General features: G+C 46.2%; 1 protein-coding gene across 1 annotated transcript in view; it reads left to right on the top strand.

The window, feature by feature from the left end:
* MAPK12 (mitogen-activated protein kinase 12) overlaps positions 1–13,331 on the top strand; it is a 381,349-nt gene that overhangs the window by 291,849 nt on the left and 76,169 nt on the right. The window lies entirely within an intron of this gene.

The raw sequence follows: 13,331 nt of genomic DNA, 5'->3' as shown, positions 1-13,331 counted from the left end.
AGGTACACCAGAATTCGTAGGCAAAGACACCTGAGGGTTTTGCATAGTTTTGAAATCATCCAAAAACAATTGAACATTATCCTCAGCATAAGAGTGAGTAAGACATTTCCTAGGATCCATCAACAATTTGTCAGATCTAACAACAGAAACACGTCTGAAATTCCAAATGTTCCCCCCTTCAACACGTACAGCCTTACTAAATACCTCAATCACTCTGACAGGATCCGACCACTTAGCCCAATTCCTAACAGATGAACTTCCAAATTTCACACGCACCAAATCTCCAACTTTGACCTTGTGGCGTGAAACATTTTCCACAGAACGTTTGCCCATTTTTTCTTGATAAATCTTGATTCGTTCATCCATTTCCTTGGCATTGAAAACAGACACACTGGGGCCATTGGATTTCAACCACCAAGGTAGCAACCTAGATCCAGGTTTGCGACCTCTTAACAATTCGAAAGGGGAACACCCCGTCACCGAATTGGGTGATGTACGGTATGTGAGCAAGGTGGCACTTAATGCTCTTTTCCAATTCAAATCATTCCTGACCGCTAACTGAATAGATTCCTTGACCACTCTATTAAAGCGCTCGGTCTGGCCATTGGCTTGAGGATTATAATTGGAAACCCTCTTGTGAGATATGCCATGATCTTTAAAAAATGTTTCAATCTCAACACTAGTAAACTGCGTCCCATTATCTGATATAATCTCAGAAGGGAGGCCCTCCTGACAGAAAACATTGTTAAGAAAGTCTATGACCTGCCTGGAGGTGATTCTTTCAACAATTTTGACCTCTGGCCATTTCGAAAAATAGTCTATTAAAACTAATCCATAGACTTCCTTGCAGCCAGGCAAATTTAAAGGACCAATGATGTCAATGCCTAACCTTCTCCAAGGTCCTTCAGCATACTCAATGGGAGTGAACGAGGAGGACAATGGTTTCACACTCTTGTCACTGTTGGAACAAGAAACGCAATTCCTGACCCATCTATCCACAACAGCATCTAAAGAAGGCCACCAATAGTATTCCCTTAACCTCCTCTTGGTGGTGGACATGCCCATATGACCCTCGTGAGCAATCTTAATTAATTTCTCCCTGACTGACAAAGGAGGAATGATTTTGTCACCCCTGGTGATAATGTTGTTAAAACACATGAGCTCATCCTTAACCTTAAAAAATGAGCTTAAATCACCCGACAACTTCCTTTCTTCAGGCCACCCACATTTAAGATAAGTTTTAACCAAACTCAAAGTATTATCCTCAGACATTGCCTCCACCCAATGATCTTCACTGATGACCTCTGAAACATCCACATTAATGTCTTTCATGGTGTACGCTACGTCACACTCATCAGATTGTTCAACTTCGTGATGAGGTAAAGCTAACCTTGACATGCAGTCGGCATGCACATTGAGTCTACCAGGGATATACTCCACAGTGCATCGATACTCCTGTAGTTTGGCCGCCAATCTGGCCAATCGGGCTGTAAGAATCCTTCCACCACCCGCAGCCAACATACTCACCAACGGCTTGTGGTCGGTTCTAAGCACAAATTTTGTGCCCCACAAAAACTGCCGGAAATGCTGGGCTGCCCAAGTGCACGCTAATAGCTCCTTTTCAATCGTCGAATAGTTACACTCAGCACCTTTCAAAGTCCTTGAAGCATACGAGACAATACTTTCTTCACCCATACCTTTCTGCATCAGAACTGCACCCAATCCAGTATTACACGCATCAACAGAAACAATACATTCTTTACCCACAACAAATGGTTTCAAGAAAGGAGCAGAACAAATTTCCTTCTTTAACACATCAAATTGTTGTTGCTGTTCGTTTCCCCATACAAATTTTGCACCTTTTTTAAGTAACAGTCGAAGAGCAGCCACTTTGGAAGCATAGTTCTTCACAAACTTGCTAAAATATTCAGTTAAACCAAGGAAAGAAAATAATTGATCCCTATTGGTAGGAGGAGGAGCCTTTGAAATACTGGACACATGATCAAATTTGGGTCTTATTCCTTCCTTGGAGATCTCATGTCCCAAATAATCTACCTTCTCCTGTCTGAATTTGCACTTAGCCAACTTGAGGGTCAACCCTTTAGATTGTATCCCTCCCAACACAGCTTTGAGATTCTTATCGTGTTCTAGAACATTATTGCCAAAAACCAAGATATCGTCCTGGAATGCAATAGCCCCTTCACAATCATTCAACACGTCCTTCATTAAGCGCTGAAACACTGATGCAGCACTGGCAAGGCCAAACGGCATCCGTAAGTAGCGAAACATACCCTCAGGCGTGACAAAAGCTGTTGGATTCCTAGAATCCTCATGCAAGACAACCTGGTGGTATGCACTAGCAAGATCTAATGTAGAGAAAACGCTTGCACCGGAGAGGGTGGAAATAAGCTCATTGATTTTGGGTAGGGGATGCATGTCAGACCATATCTCCTTATTAAGGCTTCGAAGATCCACACATAAGCGGAGGTCGCCATTGGCCTTTAAAGATAAAACAATAGGAGAAACCCAAGGAGAAGACTCAATAGGTTCGATGATGTTGGATTTAACTAGATCATCAAGAATCCCTTTCATTTTGCTACGATAGGCTAAGGGTACATTCCTAACCCTATGCCTTACAGGTACCGCATTGTCCTTAAGGATGATCTTATGCTTGAATTGGGTATACTCGCCTAACTTCTCCTCAAATACTTTAGGGAATTCTTTCTTGACGCTATCTACAAATTCACTGTCATTCGGGGCTACCATGCAAACTGGCCATGGAATGGTTGGGTCAATATATACAGGGGGTGAGGCATTGGGATCTAGCTTAATGCCCATCTCTTTCTGATGGGGCCAGCCTAAAAGCGATTCCCCTTTATTGGCAATGTATATTTTAGCTTGAGTGAACCTGTCTTTAAATTCAACCTTTGCCCAAAAGAAACCAATTAATTCAATCTTGTGGCCAGAATAGCTGCCAGGTTTGATATCAGGACTCGTGAATTCTCTATTTGGCCACAATTCTTCAAACAAATCTCTCCCAATTATGGAATACCAGGCACATGAATCTACTAGCATGGAAATCTCTTTTCCGTCTATGTGAAATAAAGCAGAAGGAAAACTTTTGCATTCATTAGAGGATACACAAGAAATACAGTTGAACTCACTAAATTCTGCATCAAACTCTTCTTCGTCTACAGAAATACAATTAACTTTTTGTGGTGAACGACACATCTTCCCAAAATGACCAGTCTTTTTACATTTAACACAGATCTTATTCAAAGCAGGACAACTTTTAAAATTCCCCACATGCTCAAAGCTTCCACATCTGTAACAGATTATGAAAGAGCGTCTACTGTTGAACCTATTTTCTTTCGTGAAACTTTCATTAGACCTGTTATCTCTCGTAAAACTTTCTCTTTTAAAATTGGATGCAACAGGTTTCTTTTGAAATGCTTGACTTCTGACAACGGAAACTTCAGGTACGGCTTCTTGGATCTTGACTGAAATGCCCTGACTCTGACCTCTAATTTCAGACACGAACTTTTCTGACTGTTCGATCCCTTTGGCTATATTGACCACTGCTTTTAGTGAAGTTTCTGTCCCCAGCCACAATCTTTCCTGTATCTTCTTGCTCTTTGTCTTCATCATTATCTGGTCCCTAAGCACCTGTTCATAATTAATTGTGTCGAAGGCACAGGAACCAGCAAGAGCACGTAACGCAGAAATGTAGTTCTCTATAGTTTCATTTTCCTTTTGCGCCCTTGAGTAAAATTTAAAACGTTCCATCACAGTGTTTACTTTTTTCCCAAATCTGATGGTTAGTTGCTTGACTGCAATTTCAAAAACATCTGTTTCAGAGTCAGAATCTTCCAAGGGAGGCAGATCAGATAACTCCTTTAGTCCTTGTCCACCTAAAGACAAGCGTAATAAATCTAATTTTCTTTTGGCCGAACAACCTTCCTCCTCTAAAACACTGACATAGGCCAGAAACATGGGATACCACAAATCCCAATCCATTTTCGGTTCTCCTGCCACTGGTAAAAAATGTGGTGGAACCATAATATTAGACATGGCTTTAGGGTGAAAACTCAATTAATTCACTAAATGTCCCTTAATGTAGGTTAATATCTATTTCCAGAACAAAACAAAAAAAATTTTTTTTTTTTTTAATTATTATTTTGCACAAAATATTGTTCTTGTGAAAACAAAAAAAATAGCGTTTTGTCAGTCTTTTTATATGTTTTCCTCAATATGCTCGTTGAACTCTCCCTAACCAAGATGGCCGAACCATAAAGGAGATGTGAACCTTCACTCCCAGAACGCACTGCGATCTGACCCTGACGTCAGTGCAGCAGAGGGAGAGAATGGTGGACCTCGGCGTTCTACTGCGCAGTTGGAATTACAGTGCGCTCGCGTAAGTGGCCTTGAATCCACAACGTTTTCCCAAAGTCAAACGTTTCTTCACTTTCCCTTTATTTGAGTAGACCTTTGTGTTCCTGCACTAAATATCAGCCGCGGGTGCCATCAAGTGCACAGACATAAACCGCCGCTGAGCAGAGACACGTAGAATGCTTGCGCTCGCACAATATTTAAACTGAGGCGAAGGTCCCACACTGAACTGAGGCGAAGGTCCCACACTGCCGCAGGTGCTATCAAGGCACAAGTATTTTTATTTTAAACCTGCCGCTGGCGCTTTCAGTGCGCATACATGAAATAAAATGTAAAGTCTTACTTTTTTGTCAGAACCGACGTGAACGCTGTTTCCTTTTGAACCTGAAGACTCGTTTCCTTCTAGGGTTGCTCCCGACGTCGCCAATATGTTGTAAGACAAGAAGTATCCACACAAGGTTTAGTCTTCATCAGATAGGTTTAATTGTAGACAGGGAACAGCTTAGACAACCACCAACTGCCCAACAGGACAGTCCAGCTCCAACTGACCGATAACAGCATATGAACATTCCACATTCTAGAAGCTTGCGTGCTGGGACACACGCAAGCAGTATACAACAAAAATGTATATCGTTTCTTCAATGGTGTCCTGCGTTTATCTCATTGATATAGAATATGGAAATAAAATTAATAAGGACATTTTTGAGAAAAGCTTTAATGGAAATTCGTGTGTATAAAACAGTTCGTTTTGAACCTCCACATCCTTAAGTAATGGACTGCGTGTGATTGAAGAGCGTTGTATATTCCTTTAGTCAGGAAACATCTCTCTTGGAGGTGGTGATCGAGACAGTCTCATTGGAACCGAGCTGTTTGCACAGCAATGGAACCTGGTGATTGTGAAGTAGATACTGAAACAGGTCCGTTCATTCTTCTCTAGCATAATGACATGCAAAAAGTGCAGGGATGGGATAATAAGTCTTATTATTTTAGGTGTTGAATTTTAAATCATTTTCACTCCCTTTGTGAAAAGTAATTGTAACAATATCCGCCCTGCCTCGCGCACATCTGCTTTTATCTCCCTGCATATGATCCACTGTGCTTATGTCCAACGATCTCAAACGTATGCTTCTTTGGCCTATGCCAACACCTTTTCAAAAAACCTTTGACTTAAAATCACATTAGAAACTCCTCTTCTGATCTCGCTACATTGTCTCGAGTCATCTGGCCTTGTCTTTTTTGTCTCTCACTATTCTTTGAGGTATGCCCCAAGGTTCTGCTTTTCCAATTAAAAAATGTAAAAAATGACAGTCGAAATGTAGCCGGATCTTAGGAAATGCCTCTAACCCGCTGTTTACTTGATTACCCTCAGACAAACAAGCTTCCTATTTTTCACGACCGTGCATATGTTCCTTCACAAATTTGCTTGCTGTGCCTGTCTTTCAGCCGAGACAACAGTACTGTACATCAACTGGCTTTTTGAGTGTATGTATGACAGAGGTGCCAGCATAACCTGGTGATGCTGACAGCTTCTCAGCAAAACAGCTGCAAATGCTTCAATTATTTCTATCCTGTCAAATTAGTTTGGAAGCAATGTCACCAATTATTCTTATTTTAGGGTTATTGCATAGTGATGTTGAATCACACTGTATATTTGGTGGTTCGATTCTGTTGTCATCACCACCAAACTCAAGGGCATGGTGCTCGCCTGGTTAGTTGCGCGAGTGTTGAGTCCCGAACCCAAGCTGAAGCAGACAGTGCTGGAGCGGATTTGAACCGTGCAGTTTGTTGGTGCAAACTAGAGTACAAGCTGCCATTGAGCAGTTGGACCTTTAGTCCCAGATTGAGGTGTGATGCAAAAAATCAAGTACAGGGGATTACAGGAAAGTATATTGGGCCCAACAATGAGGACAGAGTAACACATTTGTAAAGCATAAAGGTTAATTGGCAGAAAAACCACGGTAAAACACAATTTAGTTGTAAACCAGTAATCCTTTTATGAATAGTTAATGATTCAACGCAATTCAAAATGGCATATACAAAGACAAATTGTTTAAAGTTATCATAAAACAAATCAAAGCAGGCACAGTTTCCCATAAAGGTAAAATCCCTTGTTTGATACACTAAGAAGTCGGGTGGATTGGGGAGAAGGAAGTCGATTAGAAGTCAATTAGAAGGGGGCAAGTAAAGCCTCTAAAGGCAAAATCAATAAAGATGCTGTCAGGTTAGTGGGAATGGATTTGCCCAATAGTCTAACTTTTTTGGGGGGGTAGGAGCAAGAAAGTGTCTCCTCTGTGGAGAGTGGAAAGGGCATCTCAATCTAATTAACTCCGCAATCCTCAATTAAATAATTTCTTTACATGGAAAACAACTCGCTACAATCCCCACTAAGAGAACCAATAAGGACCGAGCATTTTCTGATAAATGGGTATGTCTTAATCCCAGCCATCATACAGTGGAGTCTCTGCTGCCTGACCTTCAGTGGATATCTTGTAGTAGGATGAAATAATTCAGTCAGGGGTGGCTCCTCCATGTGGGCGGAGGAGCGTCGCCCCACTGCTTTCTCGCAGTGCGAGAAGCAGAAACATAAAATGGTATTATAAATAGCATTTTATGTTTCTGCTTGTCCCACTGCAAGAAAGCAGAAGGGTTTGGTTGAGGGCGGGCAGGTGAACGGTCCTGCTCTAGGGCAGGGGTGGAGTTGTCTGCCCTCTCTGAGGGCGCCGACTGTTTGGTCAGCCCCAGGACTGACCAAATCAGTCATTCGCACTCTCCCTTTTCTCCATGTAGGCTGTATGCAGCCTACATGGAGAAAATTGCCTCCCCATAGACGCCTGTGTGGTCGGAATCTCAACCATCCCAACCAATCACAATGCTGCCATTGCAGCATTGCGATTGGCTTAGGGGAGGGAGGCTGCCAGCTTCCTGTGTGGAGCAGAGAATCAGGGATGATGAGGAACCAGGCCTGCGAAGGGAAGTTAACTTATTTTTTTATTATTTAAAATTAAAACACCGCACAACCTCAGAGTGTGTTCTTCAACGGCTGCAGAGGTTCCTTATTCAGCTCTCTCAGAAACATATACAGATAAACATTTACAAGCAAACTAAAACATTAATGCACTTTAATTCAGGTGGCAGCTTGGTTCCTAAAACAAGTGAAAGGAAAAATATACGGCAGATAGGAAAGGATTTAACATGTCATTTTACACTGAGGCCGACATTCGCTATGGTCAACTTTTTATTTTTATTTTATTTTTTTATAAAGACCTTTATTTTTTCCATCAACATACATTGTTACTGGCCTACAACCTCTGCGGCCGGCCGTACTATTTTCGCCTTGAATCCTTAGCATCTGAATTACACAGCCCCTGTGCCGACAACCCAGGGGTTCGGCGGCGTTATTTGCCTGTATGGATCTCGTTTGGATTTCAAATTATTATAGGTCTATTTTTTAAACATTAAACAATGATAACATGAAGTTTCCACATTCGGTCATGAGTCTTACAAGTAGCAAGTACAATTCCCTTATCCTAACTTGCAGTTGCCTAGCGTCTGTTGTGCGTGGGACCACTGAGCCTGTCACTACCACATTCCCGCTCAGTTAGGTGATTCTGCACGGTGGACAAATGTATACCCCTCATCCGTCCATCCGCCCACTTCACCCCTTCCTACTCTTGCTTCTGGGTCTATTCCTGGGTCCCCACCCATCCCCCGCTTCCACTCCTCCTAGTCGTCATCCCCTTCCTCTTCTGAAGTCAATGCATCATCTTCCTCCAGAGGTTCACATATGTCCCCCCTAAAAACGTTCCACGGTGTCCATATCTTGTTCCACTTACGTGGACACGCCCTATTAGTGTACACTGTCCTCTCTATTATCATGACCCTGTCCATATTTGTGCACCACTGTGTCAATGTGGGGGTGTCAACCGCACCCCATTTCTGTGCTATTTCGCGTTTAGCTATAATCATGCCAATCATGGACCACTGCAGTCCGTGTCTGGAAAGGTCGTTAGGTTCACATATGTTTAGTAAGCATTTTCGTGGTTCAGGGACCAGGGATAACCCCAGTGTCTGTGATATAGTACGCATCGTTTGTCTCCAGAACTCTTGAATGCGGGGACATTCCCGGATAGTGTGCAACAGTGTTCCCTCCTCTCCACAGCCGCGAAGACAGTATGGGTGCTGCGCCCTATGTATTGTGTGTTGCATTTTCCTTATGTAGTACACCCTGTGTAAAATTTTTAGCTGCACGAGCCTAAATTTCGCCAACATGCCCACCTCCCTAGGTGACGCCAGCGCTTCGTTCCATTCGTATTCGTCCATTTCCCCTATGTCTTCCACCCACTTAGCTCTTAGTTTTACCGTCGGGTCCTCTAAGTTGTTAACCAGTTTGCGGTAGGTGAGTGATGTTGCCCGCTCCTGCATGTAATCCGTGAGGAGACGATCCTCAAGGGGATGCCTCTGGGACTTCTGTGTCTCTTGGGACCGCTGCCATCAGAGCATGTCTTATCTGTATGTAGCGGTACAGTTCCGTGGGCTGCAGCTCATATTGTTGTCGCAGCCGGTCAAAGGGGATCACCGTGCCTTTTTCCCATAAATCTCCCACTGTGGATATACCTATGGTATCCCAATGTGTGAAACCCTTGCTGCGTCTCAGATTACCCAGAGCTCGCGTATCCCATAATGGGGTGAGTCGTGTGATTTTCCCCTTCCACCCCAGTTTTGCCTGTGCCGTGTGCCACAGTGATGCAGTAAGCTTTGTTGGTCCCGTGAGCCTGCTCACATGTCGCCGGTCATAAAGTGGCGCCAGTATGCTGTTGGTACCCAACTGTACCCTGTCCGCCCTATATGCCGGGTCCTCCTGAGGTGCATGCAGCCACTGGTTAATGGGCTTCAGTTGGGCGGCCCAGTAGTACAATTGCAGGTTTGGCAGCGCAATCCCCCCGTCATACCACCCCCTATGTAGTTTCGCCTGAGCTATGCGCGCTGGCCGATTGTTCCACATGAGACCTGACACCATTGCAGACACCCGCCTAAAGTACCCCGGAGTCACCGGATATGGCGTATTTTCTAGGATGTACAAAAACCGGGGCAGTGACATCATCTTGTATAGCGCCGCTCTACCCAACCACGCCAGCGGCAGCGCTGCCCAGAATTTTACGTCTTGTTTCAATCGTTCCAACGGCGGTGCTAGGTTCTTCTGGAAGAACTCGATTGGGTCTCTGGTGACATGTACACCCAGATAACGAAAGGAGAACCCTGCCATTTTCAGGGGACAATCCTCGCTTAGTGCGGGTGGTGGGCCCTGTAAGACATATATCTCTGACTTAGTCCAGTTCAGAGTATATCCCGATATCCCCCCCTGCTCATCGCACAGCGCTAGCCGCGCCGGTATACTACATTCCGGCTTCGTCAGGTATACCAGCATATCATCCGCATATAGGGATATGCGGTCCTCCCATCCCTCTGCCCAGGAGATCCCCTTCAGAAGTGGGGTAGAACGTATCCGCGTCGCCAACGGTTCCAGTGCGATCGCAAAGAGCAGTGGCGACAAGGGACATCCCTGACGGGTCCCTCGCTCCAACCGGAATGCCCGAGAGATATGGCCGTTCGCCACCACCTGTGCCATCGGTTCACTGTATAGTAGTCGGATCCAGGCAGTGAATTTAGGGCCAAATCCCATGTGTGCCAAGACTTCGAAAAGATATTGCCACTCTACCATGTCGAATGCCATCTTTGCGTCAAGCGCCAGTATGACCGCCTGTTCTGTTAATGATTCCGCTCTGGCCAACACACCGTGCACCCTGCGCAGGTTGAGGGCGGTATTCCTGTGTGGCATAAAGCCTGACTGGTCGGAGTGTATAAGTTGTGGGAGGTGTGCTATCAGCCGGGTGGCAAGGAGCTTCGCCAGGATTTTAACCTCGGCGTTAAGGAGTGAGATGGGGCGATGATGTACAGTCTTCTGGCGGTTTTCCGGGCTTAAGAATCGCGACGATGGTCGCCGTCCATTGATCTAACGGAAGCTTAGCCTTCTCCGAGCTATCTGTGAACATTGCCAGCATGGGTCCACTGAGTCCCTCCGACGCCACCTGGTACCATTCTATCGGAATACCATTTGGTCCCGAAGCCTTACCCGACTTTACCGCATGAATAGCCCTTTGTATTTCCTCCTCCGTTATGTCTGTCTCTAGTTCTGTGACTGCTTCCGGTGTCAGTGTCGGAGTGGGGATATGGCCTATCGCTGCATGGGCCGCCTCTGCCGACACCTCCCTGACTGGAGTGTACACTCTCTCAAAATAATCTGCTAGGATTTCTACTATCTCTTCGGGGCGTGTGTGCACTGACCCCTGCCTGTTACAAATCCGCTGTATACCTCTGGTGCTACCTCCTTTCTTGTCTAACCAGGCCAACATTTTCCCTGCTTTATCCCCTATGCCGTAGATCCTATGGGTCGTCTCTACTATTTGAGTCACTGACTGCTGCTTCAAATACTCCCTGTAGTGCTGTTGCTTTAGGAGCAAATCGTGGGACGTGGCAGGCATAGGATTCTCCTTGTGTGTCACGGTTGCGTCGTGTAGGGCCAGTTCCAGCTCGGACAACTCAGTTGTCGTTCTCGTTTATGGCCCGTTATGGATGTTATAGCCTGTCCCCTGAGCACCGCCTTATACGCCTCCCACAGGACAGCAGAAGACTGTACTGACTCAGTATTCTCAGCAAAATAGTGGGATGTCGCCACTTTGAGTGCCTTCCGCACCTTGGGGACCTTAAGATACGATGCGTGTATTGGGTAAATTCTCCTACGGGATTTCTCCTGCGTGGACATTGTGAGCGTGACTGGGGAATGATCTGAGATCCCCCTAATGTCTACATTATCTACGTGCTGCAGCCCCCCCCACCCAGCGCCAAGAAATAGTCGATTCGCGACAGACTGTTATGAACTGTGGAGTGGTATGTGTACTGTTTTGTTGAGGGGTGGGTGTGGCGCCACGTGTCAACTAATCCCATTGCTGTCAAGAACCTCTGAAATCTGGAAGGACCACTAGGCTGAGGTGCCTCCGGAAATCTGTCCACCCGTGTATCCACCGTTGCATTAAAGTCCCCTCCGATTAGTATGTCCCCATCAGGCAGGTCTAGTAAGAAATCACCCAGTGCTGGTAACATGACCGAGTGTAGTGCTGGGGGGGGTTATATACCGATACCACGTTCAGGAGCCTCCCTTCCCACTGCCCTTGGAGCGCAGAAAAGCATCCCTGCGTGTCTACCTTAGTGCTTAATGTGATGAACTGTGCCGATTTCTTAACTAAGATTCCCGTGCCTCTTGATCCCATGTTAAACTCTGAGTGTACCGCCATTCTATATCCCTTTCTATCGAGAGCCTTGGTTGCCCCCCCCTGTGAGGTGTGTTTCCTGGAAAAGTACCAGAGCCTGTCCCTGCCTCCTGATCGCGTTTATCACCAACCCCCTTTTTATCTTATCACTCAACCCTCTTACATTCCAAGTCATAATTCGAAGTGGCTCTACCCGTAATCTCAGCACCTCCTCTTCAGCTGTACTCATTTGGGAATCGTGCGTAGATGGCTCTATACTTAAAGCAGTGGAAGTCAGTTCCAACTTCCTGGGTGTACCCGCCTGTTACATGTCTCGCATAGCACATGCTTGTATTGGTGACATTAGACCTAACTTGTGGAATTTCAACAACTTCTAAACAAACCCCCCCCTGCCGCCCCCCTCCCTGCCTCCCTGCTTAACGGGCTTTCAACCGCCCGCCTCCCCAACATAGCAGAGTGCTTAACCCATCCCATTAACAGTTTACTGCCTCCTCCGAGCTCCCCAGGCCAGTGTCCAAGGGCGCCCACTTTGGAAAGTTCTTAAACGAACAGCACTGCATCAGCCACCGGGGTTCAGGATTCTACACCCCCCTCCGCTCCTGAGGATCCATGCGTCGGTGATCTGGTTACTCCCCCTCTGCCTGACCTTTGCGATCCTGCCTGGCTGTTTTGTCTGTGATTACGGTCATTCCTGTAATGGGCGGTGGGTTTGTCCTGCAGTTCTCCAGCCTTCAAGCCAGTCCTGAGCCGCCTCTGGTGTTTCAAAGAACCAAACTTTATCCTCCGCCACCACCCTGAGACGCGCAGGGAACAGCATTGAGTACGGCAGTTCTTTGGCCCTCAACTCCTTCTTGACATCCAGGAATGTTCTCCTGCGGCGCGCCACCTCAGCAGTGTGGTCTGGGAAGAAGGCCATTTTGGAATTTTGTATCTGGATGACTGGAGTCATTCTCGCTGCCTGCAGAATCGCGCCGCGATCGCGAAAATTGAAGAGTCTCGCCAGGATAGGTCTCGGGGGGGGGGGGGGGGGCCTAATTTTGGTTTGCCACCAGGTACTCTGTGGGCCCTCTCCACCGAGAAAGTGTGAGAGGCCCATGGGGTTTAATTGCGTCTTTATCAAGTCCTCCACATAGAGGTCCAGTGCACCTTTATCTTCCGATTCCGGAACCCCCAGTATTCGGACGTTGTTCCTTCTCGAGCGCCCCTCCTGGTCATCCATCTTGTCCCTGAGCGATTTATTTTCAGCCATCACCTTCTCTATTGCCACTTGCAGTTCCGACACGTCCTCCACTAAGGATTTCGTCACCACCTCCACCTGTTTCACACTCTCATTCATTTTTTGAAAGTCCGCTCTGATCAGGGTGACTTCTGTGGCCGTGGTTCCCACTGTTGCTTGTACCTGTGCTAGGGCACGCATCGCATCCTCCAGCGTTGCTTTTTTCGCCCGTCTCCTTCTGGCGTCTTCCCCGTGGAGTTACGGGGTTCCGCCTGGGGGGGTTGTTCCTCTCGTAGGCGAACTTATCAATTTTGGACTGCGTCGAGGTGTATTTGGATCCCCTGCCCGTCATGTTTGGCTCCGGTCCCTCCTCGCTCCCTTGCTGTGCGTTTGCCTTGCCC

This window comes from Lissotriton helveticus, chromosome 1_1 (assembly GCF_964261635.1).
Source record: "Lissotriton helveticus chromosome 1_1, aLisHel1.1, whole genome shotgun sequence".
Classification (NCBI taxonomy): Eukaryota; Metazoa; Chordata; class Amphibia; order Caudata; family Salamandridae; genus Lissotriton; species Lissotriton helveticus.
Note: the sequence above shows the minus strand (reverse complement) of the source record. Positions and strands in the feature narration are given on the sequence as shown.